This window comes from Chiloscyllium plagiosum, chromosome 10 (assembly GCF_004010195.1).
Source record: "Chiloscyllium plagiosum isolate BGI_BamShark_2017 chromosome 10, ASM401019v2, whole genome shotgun sequence".
In the NCBI taxonomy this organism is placed as follows: Eukaryota; Metazoa; Chordata; class Chondrichthyes; order Orectolobiformes; family Hemiscylliidae; genus Chiloscyllium; species Chiloscyllium plagiosum.
In genome coordinates this window covers 27,481,378-27,508,631 of record NC_057719.1, presented here as the reverse complement: position 1 = coordinate 27,508,631, position 27,254 = coordinate 27,481,378, and the positions used below count along the sequence as shown (strand labels likewise).

Below are 27,254 nucleotides of genomic sequence, written 5' to 3'. Positions count from 1 at the left end.
GGAGGAGAGGGAGATTATGGGGGGTGTGGAATGATGGGTGGGGGTGGGGATGATGGCGAGGGGAGGGGACGGATGATGCCTGATCAAAATAATTAACTCGACTGATTTAGTGAAGAGGTGAAGGGAAAGCGGGTGGGTTGGAAAACTCCGGAAAGTTGCCCAGTTTGCTACACTTGATTTGGACTTCGGATACTGAAGCCTTCTTGTCTGGTCCGTGATCTACCACACGGGCTTAATTTGTTTACAAATAGCAGTGTTGTTTGTTTTTATGGTGTGTGCGTGTCTATTATCGGGACTTGGGCCACATATTGGAGTGAGATTGTGATTGCGAGGTTTTGATTTAGTATTTTAGTTCCCTCCCTGGGCTGTCGATCTGGGTCTGACGGCTAGTCAAACGCATTCCCTGGCATCGTTTCCAGCCCCGGACTAATTTCCAGCTCTGCTCGTTCATGTTGTCAGCTGGATCTTTCGGTTCTCGTAAGGTAAGTGGTGTTTATCTTGGGCGGACAAAGAAAGGACATGACTGTAACAGAAGGTTTTGTTTTCTATCTGTAAACCGGTGGCTACCTTATCTCAGTTAGTCCAAACGCACGTTTTATTCCAATTGCAAAGATAACTGCAAATTGTCTGACAACTGTGTCGGCTTAAAAAAATCAATTCGAGCCTCGGTGCGTTGTCAAGCGGCTTTTTGATCAAAGCGGGAGTGCAGTACAATCCACACACTTTCAGTTAATTTGAATGAATGAATTGAATATTTCTGCTACGTTATATTCGATTCACTTTTCTCCTACTTGCGGTTTTATGGCTTTCTTTTTAAGAACGAGTCATTTTGATCTATTTTATTTCTTGCATATGATTCCAATTTATTAATTTAACTTTCTGCAACTTTTAAAATTTGAATTGGCGTTTAGGCGTTGAAAGTCTTGTACTATCGACATTACAACTTGTTTTCAAAATGCGCCTTTCTTTGCAATCAGCTATTTTACAAATGAATCTATCCATTAATACAAAATAGGAACGTGAAAAGTGATCGATTGAAGTTGCATACAAGCTGGCGACGAGATAATCGAATCATGTCAACCCAAAGTCAGCTTTGAGCTTTAAGATTCACTAATACTGTTCTTTCAGCCACGCTATATCTGACAGCTTGGGAACTGGGAAGCCAGTTATTGCTCACATAGTGTAGCCCGATATCCAGTACTCTCCAAGTGGAGAGATCGAACTGTAGGACTCACGATGGTAACTTTTCGTTGTGTTGGCGTCACTAACGTCTATATTTCTGTCAACTTTTTTTTTATTGCGAATATGGTTGACACTATGATAATGACCAGATAATTTGTTTTTGTGATATTGATTGAGGAATATATATTGGGGGATATATGAGGGATAACAGCAGTGCTGTTTGAAATAGCACCGTGGGATCATTTATGCCGACTTGAACAGGCAGATATGGTTTAATGACACTACATCAGGTTATGGTAGGAGAGAACAGGCAAACTGTTTCCAGTGATCTGAAGATCAAATATTGGAAGTAATCCCACATTGCAGCCTCTCGTTGGTGACAGGCTTCTAATATAAGCTATCAGCCTTTGGTATAACGTATTCATTACTTTGTCAAATGGTTGCTGTGAGTTTGGAGATGAGCTGATGACCTGATCTTGGGGTAAAGTGAGGCAAGTATTGCATCAGAGAAACAAGACAAGAATTTGGGATTGGAGTTTTGTATTTGTATCAGTGGCTACCATATTTAATTTGCCAAAGAGGACTGAGAAAATAGCAATCTCAAGCAGGAGAAGAAGATAGGAAATAGTAATTTCTTCATCTTGGAATATGTGAAAGAATGCAGGAAAACAGGAATCCCCATAATCTAAAGTGGCCTATATTTGTATCACCTACCATGAGTTCCAGGCCAAAGGAGCAGTTAAACCACAAGGTGAGGTGTTTTCTTTTAGTGCTTGTGCTCCATTCTCACAAAATCCTGGAGGCTCTTTTTCATCAGTGGCATAGCAGGACTTAGCTGATTGTATTTTTAGCGTCACTGATTCCTCATTGATGGCTATGTAGCATCAACATGGCCAACAATCACATTATATGTAGTAGCCACTGATTGCACATACAGCAAATATGTTCGGATTATTATTATTTAGAAGAATGCCATGGCTTTCTGGGGAGATGGACCACAGTTATTAAGATTTTGTGCCAGTAAGCCAGGGTCTGGGTGATGTATGCTCAAATACCAGCATGGCACTTTTTTGAATTATGAAGTTACCAGTAGCAACGGAGACCATGAAACCACCAGCTAGTCAAAAAAAATCTACTTCATTGTGTCTTTTAGATAAATAAATATGCCATCCTTGGACAGTCTGGCTTTCATGTGACTCCAGTCCCACAGCAATATGTTTGAAATTGAAATGGCCAAGCAAACCATTCAGCTGGATTCAAGCATGTTACCCATCACCACATTCTAAAGGGCATTTAAGGATGGCCTTTCCAGTGATACCCATACCTTATGAATGAATAACTAAAGCCTCTAAGTAATCCTTGCAGGGTGGGTTCTGTTGATCATGGAATCCAGATGGTAGATTTTTGAAGGAAATACTGCATTACAACTCATCAAGACATAACTCAGAGCTTACTGTGAAATTCTTACTGAGATGAAAGTTTACTGTCATTAGTTGGACTGTTCACTTATCCTTCGAAAGTCTGATAACCAATAATAGGTGGTCTGGTAGAAATTTATGTTAGAATTAAAGGTGACATTCAATAAAATTCATTTGAATATTGATGTTTCTTAATTTTGGCACTTAGTTGCATGTATATTCTTTTAATTAATGTTATACTGCTGTATCACTGTAAATGATTGAAATATGATGATGCATTGTGTTAAACTCCAGTGGGCTATCATTAAGAAGGCTGTGTCTCCTATCTGCTGCTGAACCAGTTGTTTATTTCAGATTTACAGTTATGAGTGAAGCTCACTGGTGTCAGCTCTGATGTGTGATGATCTTTTGATCTGGAAGCTCTATCGACAGGAAAATGTATAATTTATTTAAAATAGCTGTGGAATCTGCAAATGTTTATGGGATTATTTGAAAAAGGATTTAAGAGTTTTCTTCAAAAGTAAAAGGATCAATTATCATTTCCTTGGGTGCAAATCCTTGACCTGGAAGCACTGCCAGTGGAAAAGAAAGGTAAAAAGCTACGTAAACAGAACACAAAAACATTCTGCAGGAGGGTCAAAGAAAATATAAACAAAGAATCTACTCCTGTAAAGAACAAAAGACAGCTGGAATCAGAAGGCAGTCGCTTTACAGATGCACATACATAGAAAGCAGACACAGACAGAAAAGTGAACCCATATTCATGTCTTCAGTCATAATTTAGATACCATAATTGTCTTTTGGTAGGGTCATCTGTTGCACGGTTGGACTTTATCTCTCAGTTCATATATACAGCAGAGGTTTGTAGGCAGTCAGAAGGCTGACTAAAAAATCTTACCCCTTATGGCTTGGGCCTTTCTACGATACCTTCAGGTTGTCTTTTAAAGATGTGTGTTCTTTGTACTGTTCATAAATGGAAGGGATATTGTTTCCAATGAGAGTTCCTTTTGAGTAAATCCAATGGGCGATGTATCACTCTGCCTGTTTCTCTAGTAACTTTAGCTGGTGGTGTCTGTTCACTTTTACATTTGACAAAGCAGTTTGAATATATCTCTTCAGGGACTGCTAATCTCACTGGCATTGCTATTTTACAATAGCTGCATTGTGTGCATGCTAAGGAACCTATAGTTGTGAGTTTTCCATGTTTTCTAATGTATGAGTTAAACCTGTTAATCTTCATTAAAAACTATATGGATTTTATATTGGGCTTGCATGAGAGCAAAGAGGTTCTTCTGCAGCTGTACAGGGTCCTCGTGAGACCACACCTGGAGTACTGTGTGCAGTTCTGGTCTCCAAATTTGAGGAAAGACATTCTGGCTATTGAGGAAGTGCAGCGTAGGTTCACAAGGTCAATTCCTGGAATGGCGGGACTACCTTATGCTGAAAGACTGGAGTGACTGGGCTTATATACCCTTGAGTTTAGAAGACTGAGAGGGGATCTGATTGAGACATAGAAGATTATTAAAGGATTGGACACTCTCGAGGCAAGAAACATGTTTCCGCTAATGGGTGAGTGCCGAACCAGAGGACACAGCTTAAAAATACGGGGTAGACCATTTAGGACAGAGATGAGGAGAAACTTCTTCACCCAGAGAGTGGTGGCTGTGTGGAATGCTCTGCCCCAGAGGGCAGTGGAGGCCCACTCTCTGGATTCATATAAGAAAGAGTTGAATAGAGCTGTCAAGGATAGTGGAATCAAGGGTTATGGAAATAAGGCAGGAACCAGGATGCTGATTAAGGATGATCAGCCATGATCATATTGAATGGTGATGCAGGCTCGAAGGGCAGAATGGCCTACTCCTGCACCTGTTGTCTATTGTAAATTTGAGTTCAGTGGGTAATCTTCATGTGAATTCTTTGAACTAACCTGCTCAGTAATCTGTCTGTGAAACAAGCACAGGGATCCTACTAAGCACAGACAGTTGTGAAATTGTTAACTTTGTGTCACTGTTTTTTAAAAAAAACTGGCTGTGTTGTCAGCCAAATAACTTTTCATCATTGCTTTGAAAGTTATCAACCGTGGTCCAAAAATTAATTTGCAACATGAAGCAATCACATGACTAACTGAAGGATATTATTTACCTGATGCATTACATTGCAAGATAATATACCAGGTGATTGTTTGTTTAAGTTGTAGGATGCAGTTCCCAGTAATATGTTGCAAATCTGTGGTTCCGCACCTGTTGACAAGAGCTAGAGAATGTCACAAATGGAACATGTAACCTCTCTGAAACAATTTATATGGATTGTTGAACTGAAATTGGGACTGCTCTATTCAGAGTGATAACCTTGTGTAACTTCAATAATTAATAATCTGAATAATTCTGACAAGATTAGTGTGCTTTATTAATCTTAAATGTGAATTGCTTGCAGATGCTTCACTGGATTTGGATCTGTATCAATTGATTTGCTGCCACCTACAGTGACTTATCTTGATTGCTTATTCATTCAAGCATATTACCTGTTTGTTTTGACTGTAGAAAATAATGCATAGTCCAAACACAAACTGCAGGTAAATTAAGAATAAAAGCAAAGAAGTTCAAATGCTGGAAATCTGATACCTATATGGACAGCGCTGGAACAGAGTACAGGTTTTGCATCAGTGACCCTTCTTCAGAACAGAGACCCTGTGCTGATGGGTCATTGGAAATGTTTGCTCTGATCTGTGTCTGTTTTTTTTCTCTCTGAGATATATTTATATATATATATATATATATAATATGTATGTAGATACTATCAAACCTGCTGAGTTTCTTCAGCTTCTGCTTGTGTGGCATGTAAATTAGGTAGATGTGGATTATGTGGATTATGCATTAGCTGTGTCTTTCCTGGTATTGTCTTTAAAATCCTTGTAAAGAATTAAGAAAGATAATCAAATTAACTGTAATATTGACCCAACTTCTATTCCTGATTCTCAGGTTAGCTGATATTATTGGTGGTTCTCCACAGGTTATGTGCCCCTCTCCTTCACACCCATCATTGCTCTTCTCAAAAAGGAACCTTTGACCTCACCATTCTGCCAAACTACACCTCCATCTCTAAATTCTCTTTCCCCTCCATAGTTCACAAACATGTTGCCACTTCCTGTCTTTGTGCAAATCGTACTTGAACTTGACATCTGTGCCCTACCAATCTGGTTTATACCCCTGTCATAATATCAAAACTGCTCTTATCAAAGTCACAAGTAACTTCCTCAGTGACTGACAAAAATAAAATTTTAAATCACACAACACCAGGTTATAGTCCAACAGGTTTATTTGGAAGCACTAGCTTTCAGAGTGCTGCTTCTTCATCAGGTGGTTGATGACAAAAGTAAGCTATTGCTTAAATAGACACACAGAATTAGATTAGATTAGATTAAACTGAGAATTCTGGAGAAGCACAGCAGGTCGGTGGTTGATGACAAAAGTAAGCTATTGCTTAAATAGACACACAGAATTGCAAATCTGAGACAAAAACTGAGAATTCTGGAGAAGCACAGCAGGTCTGGTAGCCTCTGTTGACAGAAAAATAGTTAATGTTTCGAGTCCAGTGACCATTCGTCAGAAGTATTGCTTCTAGCCCTTCACGACCTGTCTGTGATTGGTTACATCGTCCTCCTCCAGCACCTCAGGTGGGGACTACATTTGCTTGGTTCCACTTTCATTGTTTTAAAATTCTCATCCTTGCCCTAGTCTTCCCAGTCTCTGTTATCTCTTCCAGTCCCAGAACCTACCAAGATATCTATACTCCTCTAATTTTGAGCATCTCTGATTTTAATTACTGCTCCAAACATGACCGTTCCTTCAGCTGATTCCGCCCTAAGCTCTGGAATTTCCTTCCTAAAACTTTCCACTTTTCTACCTCACTTTCCTTCTTTTATGATACTCCTTAAAACTTACTCTTTTGACAATGCTTTTGGTGATCTATTCTAATATCTCCTTTATGTAGTTCAGTATCACAGATCTGAGCCAAAACGTTTGGCACTGGAAAAGCACAGCACTTCAGGCAGATCCAAGGAGCAGGAGAGTCGATGTTTCGGGCATAAGCCCTTCACCAGGACTCGTCAACTCCCCTACTCCTCGGATGCTGCATGACCCGCTGAGCTTTTCCAGCGCCTACTTTTCGACTCTGATCTCCAGCATTTGCAGTCTTCACAATACTGAGCATTGACTATCCAAATGTTAGAAATTGGAAGCTATCTTCATCTTTCCACAGTAACCAAGAAACTGCATCAAGCACCTGACCATACGAAGGTGGTGGGAGATTTAGACTGGACAGTCAAATAGCTTATTAGTCAAGTGGAAGACTGAATGGGATTGAGTGAAGAGGCTATTAAGGTTAGTGTTTGGGCTCAGCCTTTTACATGACCAAGAAGTTCAATATGTCTTAGATACACCTTTCTACATTACACGGAATAACTGAACATTAATTTTAAGTCTCATTCTTCCAACAGCCTGATTTTAGAAATTCATTGGGCATTTCCTTTATTTGCTGTATCTCAGCATATCTGCCCATGTTTTGATGTGGGTAATATGGTTAATTATCACCCTTACACTCTGCAACAAATAATTATAATAATATTTGCTTCAATCAAATTAAAAATGTATTTCAATACTGTGGCCTAGCTAGTGTTTTATTCAGTTGCAGTATTTCACCCAACTCTATGCTTCAACTAATACATGCAAGGATCCTGAATGTCTTATTGATCAGCTTCTCTACCTGTACAGTTGTCATCGAGGATTTCACATCCTACCATTTGTTGTTTATTCCCTTGCCTTGTTAGTGTCCTCCAAATTACTTACAATGCTTCACATATGTTCTTATTGAACTCCTTTTGCTAACCTTCAACCTACTGGACTGATCCATCGATATCTTCATGCAGTAATCTGTATTATCATAGGTCATGGATATTTTTCCCAATCCCTCAGTGGATATAAATAATCATTTATTTATATCAATATAAGTAAAATGATGGGACAGCCGAAACTGTTGCCACCAAATCCTGTACCACAGAAGAACTGGCGAGGTGCTTCATTTATCTTGCATAAACATCTATGTAGGAAGTAGTTGCAGTTGCTTGAACTCAATTCTGGGCTTGCACAATGCAGAATCATTGCAAGATATATGAGAGATTGAGAATGTTCTGGATTGTAGATTCCAGGATTTGGTTACCCTGGATCTGTAGCGGGTTCAGGATGATAGCGGCCATTTGAAAGGGCAGAAAGAGACAGGCAGTGAAGGAATTCTTTGGGTGTTCTCAAACTGATTTGAATACAGTGTTTTATACCAAGGAAGGTGAAGACATTGACACATATCCTGGCACCATGGGGAAAATGGCTGTGCACAGAAACATGTATAAATACAGTGGTCATAGGAGGTAGAATGACATTCTTGAAGCCATTGATACGAATCCCACATAGTCTCTTGTCTCCCTAAAGGTAGTTCTGAACATTTTCAGCAGGAAAAGGGAACAGCCAGACATCATAGCCCATGTGAGAACCAATTTTTAAAAATTTCAAAATATACTTTATTCTTAAAAAATACCTTTATATACAGTACATACATAGTCACAAATACTGTTTGGTTCTGAACATTGGCATATCAAAGAAACAAACAAACATTTGAGTTTCACTCTATCGAAACAAACTAAAGCAACTCTTACATGAATAAGACTCTATTTACATGTATTTGAGGCACTGAGAGGGTTTGATAACTGAATAGACCCCAATTTAATTTCAGTAGAAGACCTCAGACAGCAGTCTTTCCCCACTGCGCCTTAGTGGCAGCTGCCAAGCTTTTGTGCATCCCTCAGCACAAAGTCCTGGGCCTTGAAATGTTCCAGTTTGCAACACTCGTTCGAGGTCAACTCCTTGTTCTGGAAGACAGACAGGCTTTGGGCAGACTAAAGATCATCTTTTACCGAGTTGATGGACCAGACACAGTCGGTGTTTGTCTCAGTGTGCGTCCAGAGAAACAGACAGTGGAGCATAGAGTCCTGCCTGCTGGAGTTGCTCGGGACGAACTTCAACAAAAACCACTGCATCTTTCTCCGGACTTACTTTGCAAAGGCACACTCCAGAAGGAGATGTGTGACAGTCTCAACACCCCCAGCTGCTTTGAGGGCAGCATGTGCTGATGCTGACCAATCGGGCCTACAAGAAGGATCTGACAGGTAATGCCCTCCTCACCAACAGCCAAGTGATGTCTTGGTGCTTGTTGGAAAGTTCTGGTGATGAGGCGTTCTGCCAGATGACTTTGACAGTCTGCTCAGAGAACCGAATGACACGATCAACTCTCTCCTTTTCCTGCAGGGTGTTGAGGATACTACGTGCTGACCATTTCCTGATGGATTTGTGGTCAAAGGTATTTTTCTTTGCAAATTTCTCCATGAAGGATTGTTAATAAGGAATGGTCCAACTACTTTGAGTGTTTGGCGGCATCGAGGCCAGTCCCATCCTTCACAACACCGAGGACAGGTAGAACCTCAGTATGTAGTGACATTTGATGTTTGTAAACCGAGGGTCTTCACACAGCTTGATGCAGCCACACACAAAGTTGGCCATCAGAATGTGGGCAGCATTGGGTATTTTCTTCCCCACCCTTATCCAGAGTTATTTCCATGGTGTCCCTGTGGACGTGATCCATCTTAGACCTCCAGGTAAGTGGAAGATAACTCTGGTGACTCCAGTGGCGCAGTTTAGAGGAATGGGTCAGACTTGCGCCACATAAAACAACCAACAGTAATCATCTTTAATATTGCCTGGTGGTGATTTTTCAAGCCAAGGTTCCAAGTCTAGCCTGTTCTGAATGCATCCATCAAAGAAAGCCAGGGAGTGAATGCAATGGATAGGATGTTAGGTGGTTGAGGGAGGTAGAATTAGAATTAGGTTTATTATGTTACATGTAACCAAGTACTGAAAAATAGTGAAAAGTCACCATTCTGAGCACCATTTCAGGTAGACAGGTACCTAGGTACACTATCTTAGATACAAAATAGAGCAATAAAGAAATAAGTTAAAAGTTCAACATCATAGTCTTTCTATAGCCAAGGATCTGCAGTCATCACACTGGGCTTTCCCATCAAGGGCTCACTATCCCCAGCACTGGGCCCACGCTTCCCATGAGGGCACCCTCTGCCTGCATGATAGGGTGCCAGGGAAGTGAATGCGAGCTAAGGGTCGATGACAAGGTTAGGTGGGGGGGTCATTTTGATTATTTTAGAGGTTTATTGATGGTAGGGGGTGTTGCTGTGAGGAAAGAGGGGGGAGGGACATGTGCATACATTGAATCTGGCACAGTCATGTTGAGCGGGATGTCAGGTTTGGTGAGGTGGGTTGTGGACACAAGTGTAGGTTCCAACAGGATTGCATCAGAGGGATGTGTGAATCAAGTATGAGGGAGGGCTGCATGGTTTGGGTGTAAGTGGGAGAGTAAGTGGTGTGTTGGGGATTCAGTTTCCTCATTACCTAAAATGTTAAGCAGGTTTTAATATTCTAACTGTTCAGGGGCAACTATCAACCTTAAGAGAGTCAGAACCTTCCTGCTCAAGTTCTCTGTTTTTAATTGGAGAGTTCCAGATCAGTGGAATTGCTGATTGGAGTTTCACCTTCCTGGGCAAGTCCTATAAAGTTAGCCCTTTTGGAGAGCTTGCAAGATCCCAATGCACAACCCAAGTCTATGCTGGTCCAACCAGCTATCTGGCCATTGAAACATTTTGGCCTTGAATAAATAATGAGTGACTGCTCTCAGTAGTAGTAGGATTAATAATCAGAGGACACAATTTGAAGCACTTGCCTAAAAAAAAGCAGAATTGGCAAGATAATACTTATCTTCCCCTGAGCTAGTTGTTGTGACTTGGAAATGTTGGTGATAGCAAGTTCAAATGTGAAGCAGACAAAGATTGAATTCGAGTACATGCGTGTTGATGCATGATTAATAAACAATTATCAAAAGAAACTTGGGTAAATATTTGAAAGAAAAAGTTAAAATTACCAGGTTATAGAGAGAAAGAAGTGAAGTAGAATTAGTTGGAAAGCTCAACCAATGATCCAAGCACAAAAGAAAAGGCTTCCTCTGTGCTGTATCACTAGGGTTCTCAAGATCCAACTAATAAGTTATTCTTCTACTGAGAACTAACACAATTCAATCTAAGTACCCACATTATTTTTTGTTCTTTGAATCTTTGCACTGTATAAAAATGCTTGCAAATAAGATGAACATGCAATATTCCAAATTATTCCTTATCAATAAATAATATTCAAAAATGTTGGCCTATTTTGAGGCTGAAATGTTCCTATTTTCAGTTTTGCTGAGTGAGATTTATAACACCCAGTCTGTCTCGATCAGCAATTTTGCTCGTGCAATATCTTGTTCTTTATCTTATTAATTATTCAATTGGGCGGTGGGTGCATTTTCCAGGTATAATATTGCTTCAGAGGTGGAAATGCCCAGCATTTAGGATTTTGGTGCTGTATTTAAACTACAGAATCACAGCAGTACTATGCCACTCCTTAGCCAATTAGCCCAATTTATCAAGATCCTGTTGTAATCTTAGATAATATTCTTCACTTCCACTCTACCACAATTTTGGTATCATTCGCAAACTTACTAACCATGCCTCCTAAATTGTCATCCAAATTATGTATGTAAATAACAAACAACAGTCAACCCCTTTGAAATACTGCTCGTCACAGGCCTCCAGTTCAAAACTCTCCATCATCACCCTCTGTCTCCTACTGTCAAGTCAATTTTGTAGCCAATCTACAAGCACCTCTGAATCGCAAGTGATTTATCTTTACTAATCAGTCTTCCATGTGGAACCTTGTGGAAGAGTTCAAAACTAGGCGGAATATTTTTAAAATGAGAGGAGAAAGATTTAAAAGGGATATGAGGGGTAATGTTTTCACACTGAGGATGGTTCAGGTGTGGAACAAACTGCCAAAGGAAGTGGTAGATGCAGGTACAGTTACAACATTTAAAAGACACTTAGTCAGAGACATGAATAGGAAAGATTTAGAGGGATACGGGCCAAATGCGGGAAAGTGGGATTAGTTTATTTTGGGAAATATGGTTGGTATGGACAAGTTGGATCAACAGGTCTGTTTCTGTGCAGTATGACTATAATTTTTCATTCAGAGCAAAAGCTGTTTCTTGCGTGCATTTCAGCACTTTTCCCACTCTTTCATTAAGTTCAGATGTGGCGAAACTATGATTTAATACAACACCCATGTGGCAGGTAGCACCTTCTAATCCTTCAAGACCTTTGTCACTATTCTTTGAAACAAATCCAGTGTTGATGTAATGTCAAAGGGTAGATCATTAAAGAAATATCTTCTAAATGCTGTGCTGAAGTAGAATTAGTTGGAAAGCTCGACCAATGAGCCAAGCACAAAAGAAAGGGCTCCCTCTGTGCTGTATCACTAGGGTTCTCAAGATTTAACTACTGAGAACTAACACAATTCAATCTAAGTACCCACATTGTTTTTTGCTCTTTGAATCTTTGCACTGTATAAAAATGCTTGCAAATAAGATGAACATGCAATATTCCAAATTATTCCTTATCAATAAATAATATTCAAAAATGTTGGCCTATTTTGAGGCTGAAATGTTCCTATTTTCAGTTTTGCTGAGTGAGATTTATAACACCCAGTCTGTCTCGATCAGCAATTTTGCTCGTGCAATATCTTGTTCTTTACCTCATTAATTATTCAGTTGGGCGGTGGGTGCATTTTCCAGGTATAGTATTGCTGCAGAGGTGGAAATGCCCAGCATTTAGGATTCTGGTGCAGTATTTAGACTACAGAATCACAGCAGTATTATGGCATAGAAGGAGACCATTTGACCCATTGTGTCTGCATCAGCTCTCAAATGGGCATCATGACTTAGTTCCATTATCATATCTTTTTCACATATCTTTGCATGCTGCTTCTATTTAAATAATGAAACAATGACCTCTTGAATGTCTCATTTGAAACTGCCTCCATCACACCTCTAGACAGTGCCTTCCATACCTGAACTAGTTATTGTGTGAAAAAACGTTTTCTCATTCGTGTTTGTTTCCTTTGCAAATCACTTTAAATCTGTGTTCTCTCATTCTTGATCCTTTATGAGGTGCAGCAGCTGCTTTAAAGTCTGCAAGCCAGGAACAAATTTTTACACTGTGGTGCTCGAGTCTCAACATTCAGGATGTGAGTAATAAGAAAGGAAAACTCACTTCCCACTTTGTGAACTTGGACAGGAGATCCTGATGGATGCGGTAGTGAAGAGGAGTGTAGTCTTTTTTCTTGCTAAGTGCCCTAGTTAGATGCACTAACAAACACAGCCAGCCTGGACTCAGATTACTGGATTAATAGTGTGTCATGTGTGAAGCGGGAAGATAACTGATCTGCTGAGCTCTGCAACCTCATATTTATGGGCCAGCACTCTGCTACTGCGCACACATACCATTAAGCTTTTTGGATACAGAAATGGCTCAAAGGTAGAAGACAGAGGGTGGTGATGGAGGGCTGTTTTTCAGATTGGAGGCCTGTGACCAATGGAGTGCCACAAGGATTGGTGCTGGATCCACTAATTTTTGTCATTTATATAAATGATTAGGATGTAAACATAAGAGCTATAGTTAGTACGTTTGCAGATGACACCAAAATTGGAGGTGTAATGGACAGCGAAGAAGGTTACCTAAGATTATAACGGGATCTTGATCAGATGGGCCAATGGGTTGAGAAGTGGCAGATGGAGTTTAATTTAGATAAATGTGAGGTGCTGCATTTTGGGGAAGCAAATCTTAGCAGGACTTATACACTTAATGGTAAGGTCCTAGGATGTGTTGCTGAACAAAAAGACCTTGGAGTGCAGGTTCATAGCTCCTAGAAAGTAGAGTTGCAGGTAGATGGGATAGTGAAGAAGGCGTTTGGTATGCTTTCCTTTATTGAGTACAGGAGTTGGGAGGTCATGTTGGGCTGTACAGGACATTGTTTAGGCCACTTTTGGAATATTGCCTGCAATTTTGGTCTCTTTCCTATCAGAAAGATGTTGTGAAACTTGAAAGGATTCAGAAAAGATTTACAAGAATGTTGCCAGGGTTGGAGGATTTGAGCTATAGGGAGAGGTTGAATAGGCTAGATCTGTTTTCCCTTGAGCATTGGAGGCTGAGGGGTTACCTTATAGAGGTTTATAAAATCATGAAGGGCATAGATAGGATAAATAGACAAAGTATTTTCCCTGGGGTGGGTGAGTCCAGAACTAGGGGGCATAGATTTAGGGTGAGAGGGGAAAGATATAAAAGAAATATAATATAAATGGTGGTACATGTATGGAATGAGCTGCCAGAGGAAGTGGTGGAGGCTGGTACAGTTGCAACATTTAAGAGGCATTTGGATGGGTATATGAATAGGAAGGGTTTGAAGGGATACGGGTTGGGTGCTGGCAGGTGGGATGAGATTGGATTGGCATATCTGGTCAGCATGGATGAGTTGGATCGAAGGGACTATGTCCGTGCTGTGTATCTGTATTACTCTATGACTCTATAACTGTCAGTGATGCTTGCATTCTGACCACTGAACAGCCTTAGCCACTTCGTCCCCCCAACCTACTAACTCACCCTGCCCTTATGTTGTTAGCCTTTTCACTGGGGACACCTTATCACCTCTTCTACTCATGGATCATCACTAACTGCTCGTCCATTCGCTTCCATCATATTCAGTCTCTCTCTTTATATCATTACATAAAAATGTGCCCAACCCCCATACTGATGTCTTTGTCAGAGCACCTTGACTCAACTATCTGTAATCCTTGGACTGTTTGCACTGTAACCTGTAGAACCCACTATGGCCCAGTCCCTGAACTGTGAAGACTCTGTCAGAATAAGTGCTTGATTGACTGTGGCCAACCCCTTCGACTGGAATTGGACGAGCCTCTTGACTGAATGTGACAGTAACCCATGACTAACCACAGTCCTTCTTTACCCAGCTAAATCAACATGGCCATTTTCTTGAAGCATATGCAATAGGTTTACTGCAAACATTATTGGCACATGCTGTAGGTGTGATGTTGGCTTAGCACCCTGGCACACAGCAACATGTGCCCTCGTTGACTGTTCAATGCTCTCCATTATGACAAGCTGCCTGTCTCTTACTTTGTGCTAAGAAGAGCAAGACTACTCTGGCAGTCTGTAATAGAGCAATAAAGACACTTTGTGCTAAGAAAGCGTTACAAGTTACACAGAAGGTGGTAGCCATAAGTCAGTACAGAGGTCAGTTAAGAAAAGAATATCAAATAGACAGAGACTGGCAACCTCTAAATTGCAAAGTGAGTGAGCACTAAGAAAACAAGCTAAGAACTATAAGATGCATCCTGTGTAGGTACACGTATGTTCCTGTGCACGGTGACCTGGCAAATGCATCCAAGTCAGAGATGTCCTTGAACTCCAAACAAAATGTTTAAGGGTTGAAATGGTGAGAAAGTTGGTTTGAGACTAGGCATGATCATGAGGTTTGTAGTTTGCCAATGCTGACCTGCATGAATGAAGTGTTGAGGAGGAGGATGGCCATGAAATATGCAGGAATAATGTTGTGAAGAAGCAGTTACTTGATTGGGAGAAGCACTTGGTGAGTTGCAACTACTAGCTACCTACTCTGATTTGCATGTTGGGAACTTGTGCAGTTTACTTTCTTAGTGGAGGAGAGAAGAATTGAAAATGGTATTTAAACAGCATTGAAGTATAATGGGGCGGCACGGTGGCTCAGTGGTTAGCACTGCTGCTTCACAGCACCAGGTATCTGGGTTCAATTCCTGTCTTGGGCAACTGTCTGTGTGGAGTTTGCACATTTTCCTTGTGTCTGCGTGGGTTTCCTCCAGGTACTCCGGTTTCAGTCCAAAGATGTGCAGGTTAGGCAAATTGGCCATGCTAAATTTCTTGTAATGTTAGGTGCACGTTAGATGCAACACCTAGGTGCATTAGTCAGGGGTGAATGTAGGGCAATGGGTCTGGGTGGGTTGCTCTTCGGAGGGTCGGTGTGGACTTGTTGGGCCGAAGAACCTGTTTCCACACTGTAGTGAATCTAATCTAATCTAAATAAGGTTAAGTCGAGGCTTTAATGAGACCCAAAAGGTGAATTGCACCACTCAATGGTGAGATTCTCAAGTTGCATTTCAGATTTGAGGTGCAAATTGGAAATTTTCTTTATGTTCAGATCTTTTCGCTCTGCCTGTATTTTCCCACCATTCTCGTCATGCTTATGCCGCTCAATGGAGGGGAAATTTGCCATAAAAATACATCTTTTGCCTTCATTGTACTTTGTGACAAGGCCTATATAATACAGAATACTTCTAAACCATGTACAAATATCTTTCTATCTTAGCATTTGTTAAGGAAACCCTGTCATGACTAATTTTTATTTCCTGTACCAGTAAAGCTTATTTTATATTTTTGCTTAAAAACATTGGCAAAACATTCTTCAAACTATGTTGTGCTGTTCGTTTGCTGATATCTTGTTTGATGATGTTGGCAAATTTGCTGATACTATTAAAGCTTTGAAAGATGAGATCAGTATTATGTTTTTGATTCATTGAATTAGGCAAATAAAATAGAAAGCCAAAGAGCAATTTTGAAACGTCATTGCTCTGGTCAAGGTGGCCAGAAGATTATTATCTAATTAATAAAATAAAGAATGGTTTTATGTGCTAGAAGTTAATTATGCTTCTGTAAATGAAAACAGATAGACTAATACCTAACCTATAATATAGACTACCGATTAAAACAGAATAACCGGTCCACTAAGTAATAGAATTAAAAATAAGTCATTGATCTGTGTGTAAGATTTTTGAGGAATTAATTTGATAGCTAGAAAGGAAACAAATAGTTATGTCAGGTTTTCAAATATAGCTATGTCATGAATGTTAATGGGTAAGTTCAAAGTTTCACAATCACATCGTTATTCTCCTCCTCCACTTATATAATTTCAGAGTGTTAGTTTCATATTGGTCATCTTATACCCCTTACTATGCACCAATCCAAGAAACCATGTATATGTTCTAACATAGAAGAGAATGCAGAATATAGTGATACAGTTACAGAGAAAGTACAGAGAAATATCAACTCTAATATATGAGTGGTGATAAACACCTCAAAAGTGAGATGAGGAGCTTGATACTGTCTACGAGAAGAAAGGTTGAAACACATGGGAGGTCTTCTAACCTCAAATGTACACAAGAATGGCCAAAGGCGTACAATATTCAATAAGATCCTGAAATTTGTTCTTATTTATTATTTGTTCTTATTTATTATTAATGACAAAAGTACTCGTTTGTCTATACCAAATTTTGAAGGTTTGTTTTGAAGTTGTATAAACTGCATTAAGGGATAACTGGGATATCACTTAATGGACTGAATTTGTTGGGGCAAAGATTGCCCTGAGGCAGGCTGGAAAGCTGGAAGGAACTCAACCTCAGCTGCTTCTGGAACCTTTCTCTTACATTCAGGTAATTAACTGTCTAGTGTTGATACTCCTGTACCATTTCCAAGAGCTGCTAACTAATTGGAGGGGTTGGTCACTGCTGGTATTGCACCTAGCCTGAAACAGCGTGGACCCTCTACTTGAAAATCAAGGTAAGTGAAGTCACTAGTGCCAGATAATGAGGAAAGGGTCCATGAGGGGAGACTTAGGCAGAGGCTAGTTGATGATAGCAGTGGCGTGTTTCTCTGGGGGCAGCTGATTACAGAGGGCCATGATCAGAGGGCCTCCCAGTTAGCCCACTGAAGGTCTGCTCCATAGCTGGTCAAATGCAAGCAAAAGCACAAAGAGGCCCTTAATTTGCCATATAATGCTGCTTGTGAAGACTGTTCTGAAGCCCTTATGTCAATGTATGGAATTGGGAAGGTGATAGGGAGCATGCCCTCCACCTTCAAAATTCCCCTCTCTCCCATCTCTAAAATCACTCTGAGGATCACAGTAAATTCCACCTAGTATTTCTCAATATTTCTGAAAACACTTCAGCAAAATTCCAACACGTTAAGTATAATGTTCTTTGCGTGCGAGATTGACAATAGAATGTTCCAGGTCTCAAGGAAGGAAAAATAACTTGCATTTATCTCATATCTTTTCAACCCTGAGAAATTCTAAATTTATTCATAGCCAACAAGTTATTTGAAATAATTGATTATTCTATATTGGGTGGTTCTGGCTGAGAGAAAATTGTTGTTTGGGAGAAACTGTTTGTCCTTCCTTAACTTGTAGCTTGGAAATTTTTACATCCACTTGAAAAAGCGTGGACTGAATTTTCAAACCTTGCCGGGAGCCTGATGTCAGCATAATTTCTGGGCCAGATCCCATGCCATAACTGCATCACTCATGTGATACTATCATGGAATAGAAAAGCTTAATTGGACCAAAGGCAAGCTTGGCATCAATGTAATGACAATGAGTATGACCAAGAGGCGGGAGCTGCCTGAGAGCACAATTGATTTGATCTGATTTGATTTGATTTATTATTTTCATATACAGAATATGATGAAAAGTTTTGTTTTGCATGTTAACCAGACAAATGAGTCCTTACATTAGTACTTAGGATAATAGAAGAGAATGCAGAATATAGTGTTACAGTTACAGAGAAAGTACAGAGAAAGATCACATCTAATATATGAGAGGTGATAAACATTTCAAAGTGAGATGAGGAGCTTGATACTGTCTACGAGAAGAAAGGATGCAGCACATGGGAGGTCTTCTAACTTCAAATGTACACAAGAATGGCCAAAGTGTACAATATTCAATAAGATCCTGAAATTTGTCAATATCAAACAATAATTTGACTTCTGCTTGAAACTGAACTGAAAAGCTATGCATTGAAGTATATCGGACTGTTCAAGTTCAGCAATTTCAACTTTGAAATTGGCCTTTCCATGTCCCCAACTCAGTAACAAGGTTCTCAAGAAGATTAATGGACTCTTAATTGGGGACAGACGTTTTCTATTCCCTCTCTGTCTGTTCTCTCTTTGAAAATTGCATCACAATTAGAGAATGCCTACAGTGTAGAAGCAGGCCATTGTGGCCAATCAGGTCCACACCAACCTTCTGAAGAACATCCCACTAAGACCCAACCCCACATTCCTGTATTTCCGATAGCTATTACACCTAGCCTGTATATCCCTGGACACTACGGACAAACTAGCACGCCAATCCACCCAACATTGCACATCTTTAGACTGTGGGAGGAAACCAGAGCAACTGGAGCAAACTCATGCGGACATAGGATGAATGTACAAAATCCACACAGTCACCCAAGGCTGAAATTGAACCCAGGTCCCTGGCGCCGTGAGGCAGGAGTGCTAACCACTGAGCCACCATGCCACCCCACGAGCTGGTGGGATCCACTGACATTATTTGGGGAAATGATTGTTAAAATATGCAGGCATCCTTTCACAACCTGAAAAAGAAACCTGATTTGATGTTGCATTGAAAGTAAGTCATTTCCAGTAATGTAGCCTTTCCTCAGTACTAAAAATGTGTTGCTGGAAAAGCGCAGTACTCAGTACTACTTTGACATGCCACTCTGAATGAAGTAAGTGTTGTTAATGGTGCTTAATCTGATGATGTACATGAATTTGATTACAAGTTGTGTTAGGCCATCGTCAGAGGTTTCTCTTACTTCATGAAGTGCTATTTTTTGGAACTGTTTCATGAAAGGCATGTCATCTACTCTCTTTGTTTCAGGATCTGCAGAAGTGTTCACAAGCCACCTGGTCGCAAATCAAAGGTAGGCCCAAGCTTAAGGTAGTGATTTAATAATTGTCTGTCAGGAGGTATTACAGTCACCGGTTGGCCAAAACACACTCTGACTGCTTGAGGAGTAAGACTTCCTCAGATATAAATTGATAGATCATATCTGGAAGTCAGTAGTTGATCCCCGTATTTAAGAGCTGCAAAGCCATTTTATTTAAAATATTTGGCCTATTATAACCCCCTCTAAGGAATGGCAGAAAGAATTTACAGTACGTGCATTTCAATTTAAAAGTATATGTTTATAGCAAAAGTAACTTGTGTCTTTGTTTTTATATCAAGGAATGAAACTTGTTTTTTTTTGTTCCATCCACCTTTTCTTTCATTCATGGGATGTGCATGTCACCGGCTCGGCCAGCATTTATTGCCCATTCCTAATTTGCCCAGAGGGCAGTTAAGAGTCAACCACATTTCTGTGGGACTAGAGTCACAAGTAAGCCAGACTAGGTGAGGATGGCAGATTTCCTTCCCTAACAGACATTGGTGAACCAGATGGGGTTTTTTAGCAATCGACAATGGTTGCATGGTCATCATTAGACTCTTATTTCCATATTATTATTGAATTCATATTCCAACATCTGCCATGGGTTTCAGGATTAATATTCTAGGCCATCAGCTTTTGCCCGAAACATCGATTCTCTGATGCTGCCTGACCTGCTGTGCTTTTCCAGCACCATACTCTCAACTCCACTAGGTCATTGCCTACCTTATCCATGTTGCTTTATACATTTGAAGAAAGAAACCACATGTTGATGGGTGATATATTTCAGTAACTGATGTAAAAGTTAAGAGTCTTTTGCTATGATTGCTGCTAGATATTAGGTAGGAGAAAGTGCACTGCAGGTTACAGAGGGTGTGAGACCTATTTATAGAGTCACTGGCACAGCTGGTGCTTACATAATATTGAGTGTAATAAAGTTCATAATTCAGTCTTAAACTTGTGGTTATTGTCTAAGGTTTCTATTTATTCTTTCAATAAGAATGTTTTCTTTATTGTTCTCATACAGAAGATTGACAGAACTTTGTTCAATTACATTAACAACGTCGAAAGTAGCGTACTTCAAGAGAAAATATGCAGAAGAAGAAGATTTGCATAAAGTTTACAATGGGTACTTTCCAAAAGTAAGCATTTTTTGACATTAGAAAAAAAATTGGACACTTTTGCACTGTTACTTTAAACACCTGAGTGTTCTTTCTTTTTAAGAACCTGATCTTTCCAGAAGATCGAACATGTATTCTAAGGCTTTCACTAGAAAAACTAAGGATTCTTGAAGACCCTGAAATCTATCTTCGAAGGGCTGTTTTAATAAACAATTTATTGAGGAAAATCCACATTGAAACAGAGAAAGAAGTGTATGACTATGCTGAACAGTTTAATAAGGCTTCAAAGCATCTCTATTCTGATGCACAGAAAAGAGTGAAGTATATGATCAAGGATTGTAATGAATGTTCCGAATCTTTGTATTATGACGAGATTGGTTCATATTCCATTGTGCCTTTTTCTTCAAATAATGTCATCTATGGACTTGGTTATCCAAATGACTATTTGGGAAAAAGTACTTTCTAAAATGGAATTCCAAAGAGGATGATGACTCGTTAGATTTAGACCTCTGTCATTCTGTGCTTGGCAGAGATGAAGCTTTGGAAACCAACATATTCATTCACTGAAAAATAACAGTGAATCTGCACACAAGATCTAATGGATGTGGTCTGGTTGGAAAATTGGTGACTTTATAAATCAGTAAAGTGAGAGCACTTATGTTAATCTTTGTTTTTGATCAGATCTGTTTGGAGCATCATGTATTAATGTGCAGTGTTTTTTTATTGCTAAGTATGGACTATGTAGAGATTATCTTAATAGAACCAGTACAAAATGGTGATTTATTGATTTTACTCTCTATTTTTATTTTGTCATCTCATTTCTTCATTATTTCCACTATTTCACCCCTTTCTGTGGTTGGGTAACAGGATGAAATGGAAGCTTCACTGCCATTTTTAATGCTGCTTCCTGGAGGCTGGGTTCTGCCAGCTTTTTCTTGTTGCTGGTGATGCAGTACTCAGTCATATGACTAGAAATTAATCTTACCCAAGTAGAGGTAGGCACGCTTAGGTAACCATTGAGGCTGCCATTTTGAACAATAATCTCCAAAGGAGGTTTAGATGCTCCACTTCTGGGGCTTTTTGGGTCAACATAAAAATAGTGCTATGGTGAGTGTTTGTCAGTTAATACTTCACATAGCTAATCTTTTCAGTAAGGGAGATTGCTTGAAAGCTGTATCTATGTAGAAATTGTGACGTACATTGTAATATTAATTTATCAGTACACAATAGATTATTTTGTTTAGATAAAATCTCCAAAACAGAGTTATGAAAAAAGCTTCTTGAATGGTCATACTTTAAAAGTGAATTAAAATCCAAAGGCAGGGTAGTGTAAAATGAAGATAAATAATCAATTGTGCAGGAACTTTACAGACTAAAACAACTGGATTTGATTCCAAAATCCTTTTTGAATGGAGTACAATCACCATTTATTAGTCACTTGTAAGACTGCTAAGTAAGTTGTCATTTTTAGCCATCTAATAACAACTTCAATAGACTTTTATACTTTTATCATCTCTTCAGTTGTGATCCCTTATGGAATTGTTGTCAACAAATGTATTTGATGTATTGTACCTTTAAAGATAATAAGAACTAAAACTTGTACCATGGACCAGCTTGAGTTCTTTACTATATCTGCTGCAATTTGGAACAGAACCAAGCTCCTGAAGTATCTGATATGGTATAGAAACAATAGTGGTTGGATTATATTTGTGTGTCACAGAAGGTTACTGCCAGAGATGTAATTGAATTTAAAAGAAAACCACAATTAAATTTGTTAGACTATGCCTTTTCTGCAAAATAGAAACTTAAATGGTGGATTGAGTGGCAGTATTATAACTGTAGTATGTATAGCTATGGCTGAGTTGAGTAATACATTCAAACTGGTACATCATTAAGTATCTTAGGCACAAATTAGCTCCCAAATTTGCTGATGGCATTATTATTACTAAAGAAAGCTCCATTAGCCAAATTATATTGCCAATTTCACCTGCAACTTTCCCAAGATGTTGCAATAAAATTTCTACGATTCATCACAAAGTATGTCTCTGAACATGTCCACATGTTTTCTCCGTTGTGCAATCTGGAAAAGACTGCAAATTAATTAGATACCAATTTTATGAACATTTTATATTTACTCATCATATCAATTACTTCATTTTCTGGTTAACTGGACACTAAAGTTAATTAATTCCACTGCACTAGTCCTTAGCACAAGCCAGGGGTAAATGTGGCTCAGCTAAGACCTCCAAGACCATGCTTTTCCATTCAGTACAGTTAATAGTGGGTTGGGAATGAACAACTTTGCAATTGGCACTCATGAGCCAAGGATTGATCTAGCAGAATTTGCACCCTAGAGTTCTCCATTCATTTGCAACTTCTGAGTTTTCATTTTGTAATTGGACAGTGTTCTGTGAACTTTATTGTGAATCTCCCAATTTTATATCCTTTTATGTCTGTTATACTGTTTTCTCTCCTCCCATGTCCTAAAATTGTTGGGTTCCACAGTACTCATAGTCCTCTGCTATTTCACCAAGTTTGATATTATTCATGTGTGGGTCTGTAGTGACAATGGGCAGAATCACATTTCAATCCAATCCTTGTCTTCACTCATGGTATAATTTCCAGCAGAAGTCATTAGATAGCAGTCAGGGCCAGGAATCTGAGTTGATTTTCTTTCTATCTCCTAGGGATGAAGGTAGCATGGCCAGTTGTGGTGTTTGAACTGAAGTACAGGAAAAGCTGTTTCTTAACAGCCTGCATTTATTGTCATCATTTAGTGAATGTCAATGGATAATAGGTTCAGAAGGAACCTATGTTTTACACGTTGCTTGTATAAAACAGTATGATACTAGAGGATGCAAGGTTTTTCTAGGTCCTCTCCCTCCTTGATGCAACCAATGATTTCCCATTAATAAAGTGAAAAGCCTCCATTTACAGTACCTTGTGCTTTTCTGGGCCTCAGAAAGTCCCAAAGCGCTTTACAGCCAATTAAGTACCTTTTCAATTGTTTTGATGCTGCAAATTACAATTAAAACTACTTTAGACTTTTAAAAAATTAGTTTAATATAATTAAATTTCATGCAATAATGTGTGCTCAAGTTAAAATTAACCACATAAATAATTTGGGACATAGGAAATATGGCAGGAGAAATTAAAGTCATGGCCATCCTCTGCATCTGAAAATCAGACATCTGAAAGTCAGGAGGTGGTTGTCGAAAGAGTGGAGGTGCATCTGATGCCACATGCAGCTTAAACTGTAAATAGGTAATCATCATTTTCATAATGCAGGTTATAGGGTCATGATGAAAATAATCATGAATAAATAAGTAGATCACACAAGCTGTTCCTAGTTGCACAATGTCTTGGATAGCCTAACCAATTGATTGGCAATAGGATACCATTTGCTGCCTCAGCCTGCTGCTTCTGCTCAAAGAGGGCTTACACCCTTTGGTTCAGTCCTGAGGCAAGAATGGACCAAAATGCCCAGTTTGGATGCAAGTTGAATTTCTACTTGCAATGCTTTTAATTAACATTTAAGGTTGGATTTAAAAGGTACCAAATTTACATTTTGAGGATTATAACAACATCTTGAACCATTTTCTTTAACATTCATCAATCTTTGCATTTCTTCAAATAAATTTTGTACTGCAGAAATCATTAGTATTTGTGACATGCTATATGCATTTTAAATGCTTGTTGTCTTCTCAGAAGATTAATGGTCTGGCCAGAACTAAATATACAGCTGCATCACCATGGCAGTTGCATTGAGAATCTGTTCATGTTTTACTTTTGTTTCATCATTGTCTAAGTCTCAGGTCTGACATTTATGTACTCATGTCTGAAGCCAAAAAGTTTCTTTTTCGTTTCCAGGAATTTTCTTTCAAAGAAAAGTAGAAAATCTGCAGGCACTTTGTGGCTTGGATTCAGCTCTGAAGTTTTTCAAAGCGTAGTTACTTTTGCACTAGCTTTACATTGCTATCTTAACATAAAACTTACATTTATTCTCAATTCTGATTTCTCATTTTGTAAGTTATTATTGCAACATTATGCAATGTTTATGCAAATTTTATGTAAAAAAATCAAGATTTAAAATGCTGATTTACAAGACTGCCATCCCAGTAAGCTGCCTTTGGACTTTCTCGACTGTACAACTCTAGTGTTAGTAGAACCACCACAGACTCATTTGTACTGCTAAATTTAATGTAAACCTATTACCAACATCATATGATGGACTAAAGAAATTATTACTTGGCTGAAAACTCTGTAACTTGGTCTTTTTTCATTATAATAAATATTCTTATCTTCCACTGTAATCTAACAGTGTGGTTCTCATAAAGGTAGTCAAATAGTTCTAGTAATTCTTCACACACTCCTATTGATCTAATGAGTCTACTTGGATTATAGGCATCAGTTTGCCATATCATTGTAAGTCTCTGAGTTGGCTCCAAACTTGTATGGCCACAAAGACTCAAAATTCTTGAGATGAAGAGACCTTTTTTTTACAAATGCTACTTATATATTTAGTGATAGGATACTTAACTCAAAGCTTTAAAAAAATGGGAGTTCTTCAAGTTTGCTCCATGATAGTTGTGGTTATTTTAGTCGAAAGGAAGCAAATAGTTTGATACAATCTCCTTAAACACCATTTCTGTTAAATTGAGTTGGGAAACAATCACTATATAAACTTAGGAGTTCAAATGCAAAACTCTCTGAAGTGGATAAAGTCATAAAAAAGCAGAGATAATAAACTTTCAAGTTAATGATTAAACCATTCTTGTAGTATTTTATGCATTTTAGCTATTCCAACAAAATAAAACTACAATAAAGAGTGCACAGTGTATATCCACCAAGATAGCCTCAGAAATGGGAAATTATAAATATTGGGACAGATTCTAATGTAGCAGAGAAATTGAATAGGTTTAAGTGTGTTTTTTTGTAAATTATGAGAAATTTTGGGAAAAAACTAAGATTATATTATTTTCTGTAGTTTATGGATCAGTGATGTGGGGTTTATCTTCTTCAAACTTATAATGCATCAGGATAAAGTTTGTATTTACAGTCATCAAATCATTACTTACAGATTAGAATACTTACAGTGTGGAAACAGGCCCTTCGGCCCAACAAGTCCACACTGACCCTCTGAAGAGCAACCCACCCATACCCATTCCCTTACATTTACCCCTTCACCTAACACTACGGGCAATTTAGCATGGCCAATTCACCTAACCTGCACATCTTTGGACTGTGGGAGGAAACTGGAGCACCCGGAGGAAACCATGCAGACACGGGGAGAATGTGCAAACTCCACACAGTTGCCTGAGGTGGAAATTGAACCCGGGTCTCTGGCGCTGTGAGGCATCAGTGCTAACCATTGTGCCACCGTGCTGCCCACATCATGGATTGTTTTGCCACAGAAAATAGTTGAGCAAGAGAGCATTGTATCTAACAAAAGAAATGATAACTATATAAAGTAATGAAAATAGGAAGGAGCTAAGCAATAATATTAATTTTAAATTAATCCAGCTGGCATAGACTCCATGACTGTCTGTCTCCTGTGCTGTATGCTTCAGTAGTTTAGATTCTATTATTTCTGGAGTAAAATCTAAAACATATCTGGACCATTAGTCTTCATTATTGCTTCAGGTTGGTACAACCACTTCAGTTAGCCATTTGTGATTTGGGATCTGCCTTCTTTTAGATCATTTTTGCAGGGTCCAGGTTCTAATGTGGTCCTCATTTTAAATGTTGAACTGGTAGTTTTCTGCACTCTGAAAATAAATTATGCAAATTTCACTTTCTGGTTTGGAATCATATGAAGAGAAACAGACAAATATAGATAAGGAAGTCTATTCAGCCACCACAGAAAAATCTAACAGCTATCTCAATTTGTTCTTGATGTTTGTAGGTTTTTTTTTGCATCTACCATCCTACCATTTTATCTGTTCCATGTGTTGCTTACACTTTGTGAAAGGAACATTCTTACATTAGTCCCAAGTTTACATTTTGTAATGTTAAACCCTGTACTCCATTATTCCTGATCTTGTTTAAATTGAGTTAGCGCAGTGGGTCTACCTTTTAGCTTCCTTTCTTATGCCATGGCAATCTGACAATGGCATTGATAGTTACTGCAGGATTATCTGCATTTTAGACAATCCAAAACTCCCAGCTATAGTGGGGAAATTGAAGTGTCAATTGTGAAGATCGATAATGGGAGATGGGATGAGCAGGAATAAAATAACACAAATCAGCCATTTTTAAAAAAGCGTTTTCTATAAAATGGTAATTTGGATTCTTAGGCCTTTAAGATTTCACTGAATTCAGGTAGTTTTATCTTTTGCTTGAAAGGGAGCACTTGATCTCAGCTTAAATATTTTAAAGATCCAAAGTAAAACATTACAATTAATGCAATTTCTTCAGAATAGTTTTAAAATTGTAAAACCAGTGTGAAAAGCATTTCAACTCATGAATATAATGTGATGTATTGGGGATCTGCATAAGGTGCTACCCCTTCTTGTGTTGCCTCTTCATTGAAATTTACATATTCTTAGAATTACTTGTATGTATGCAAGCAATGTGTGCATTACCACATTAAGTGCTGAATAATATTGTTTTATGATGAAAAGTTTTCTGTAAGCTTTTATTATGGCCAGCGTGCTTTCTGTAACTGATGTGCACGACCTGTGTTGCATATGTTCTTCAGGTATGGTAATGTTCAGTACTTTGCTAAAGTAAATGTGCC

General features: G+C 38.8%; 1 long non-coding RNA gene across 1 annotated transcript; it reads left to right on the top strand.

The window, feature by feature from the left end:
* The first annotated feature begins 144 nt into the window (after positions 1 to 144).
* LOC122553455 lies at positions 145 to 25,661 on the top strand. The gene is made up of 4 exons (XR_006312715.1): positions 145 to 482; positions 19,349 to 19,391; positions 20,422 to 20,536; positions 20,619 to 25,661. It is a non-coding gene; the product is annotated as an uncharacterized LOC122553455 (long non-coding RNA).
* Positions 25,662 to 27,254: the final 1,593 nt, after the last annotated feature.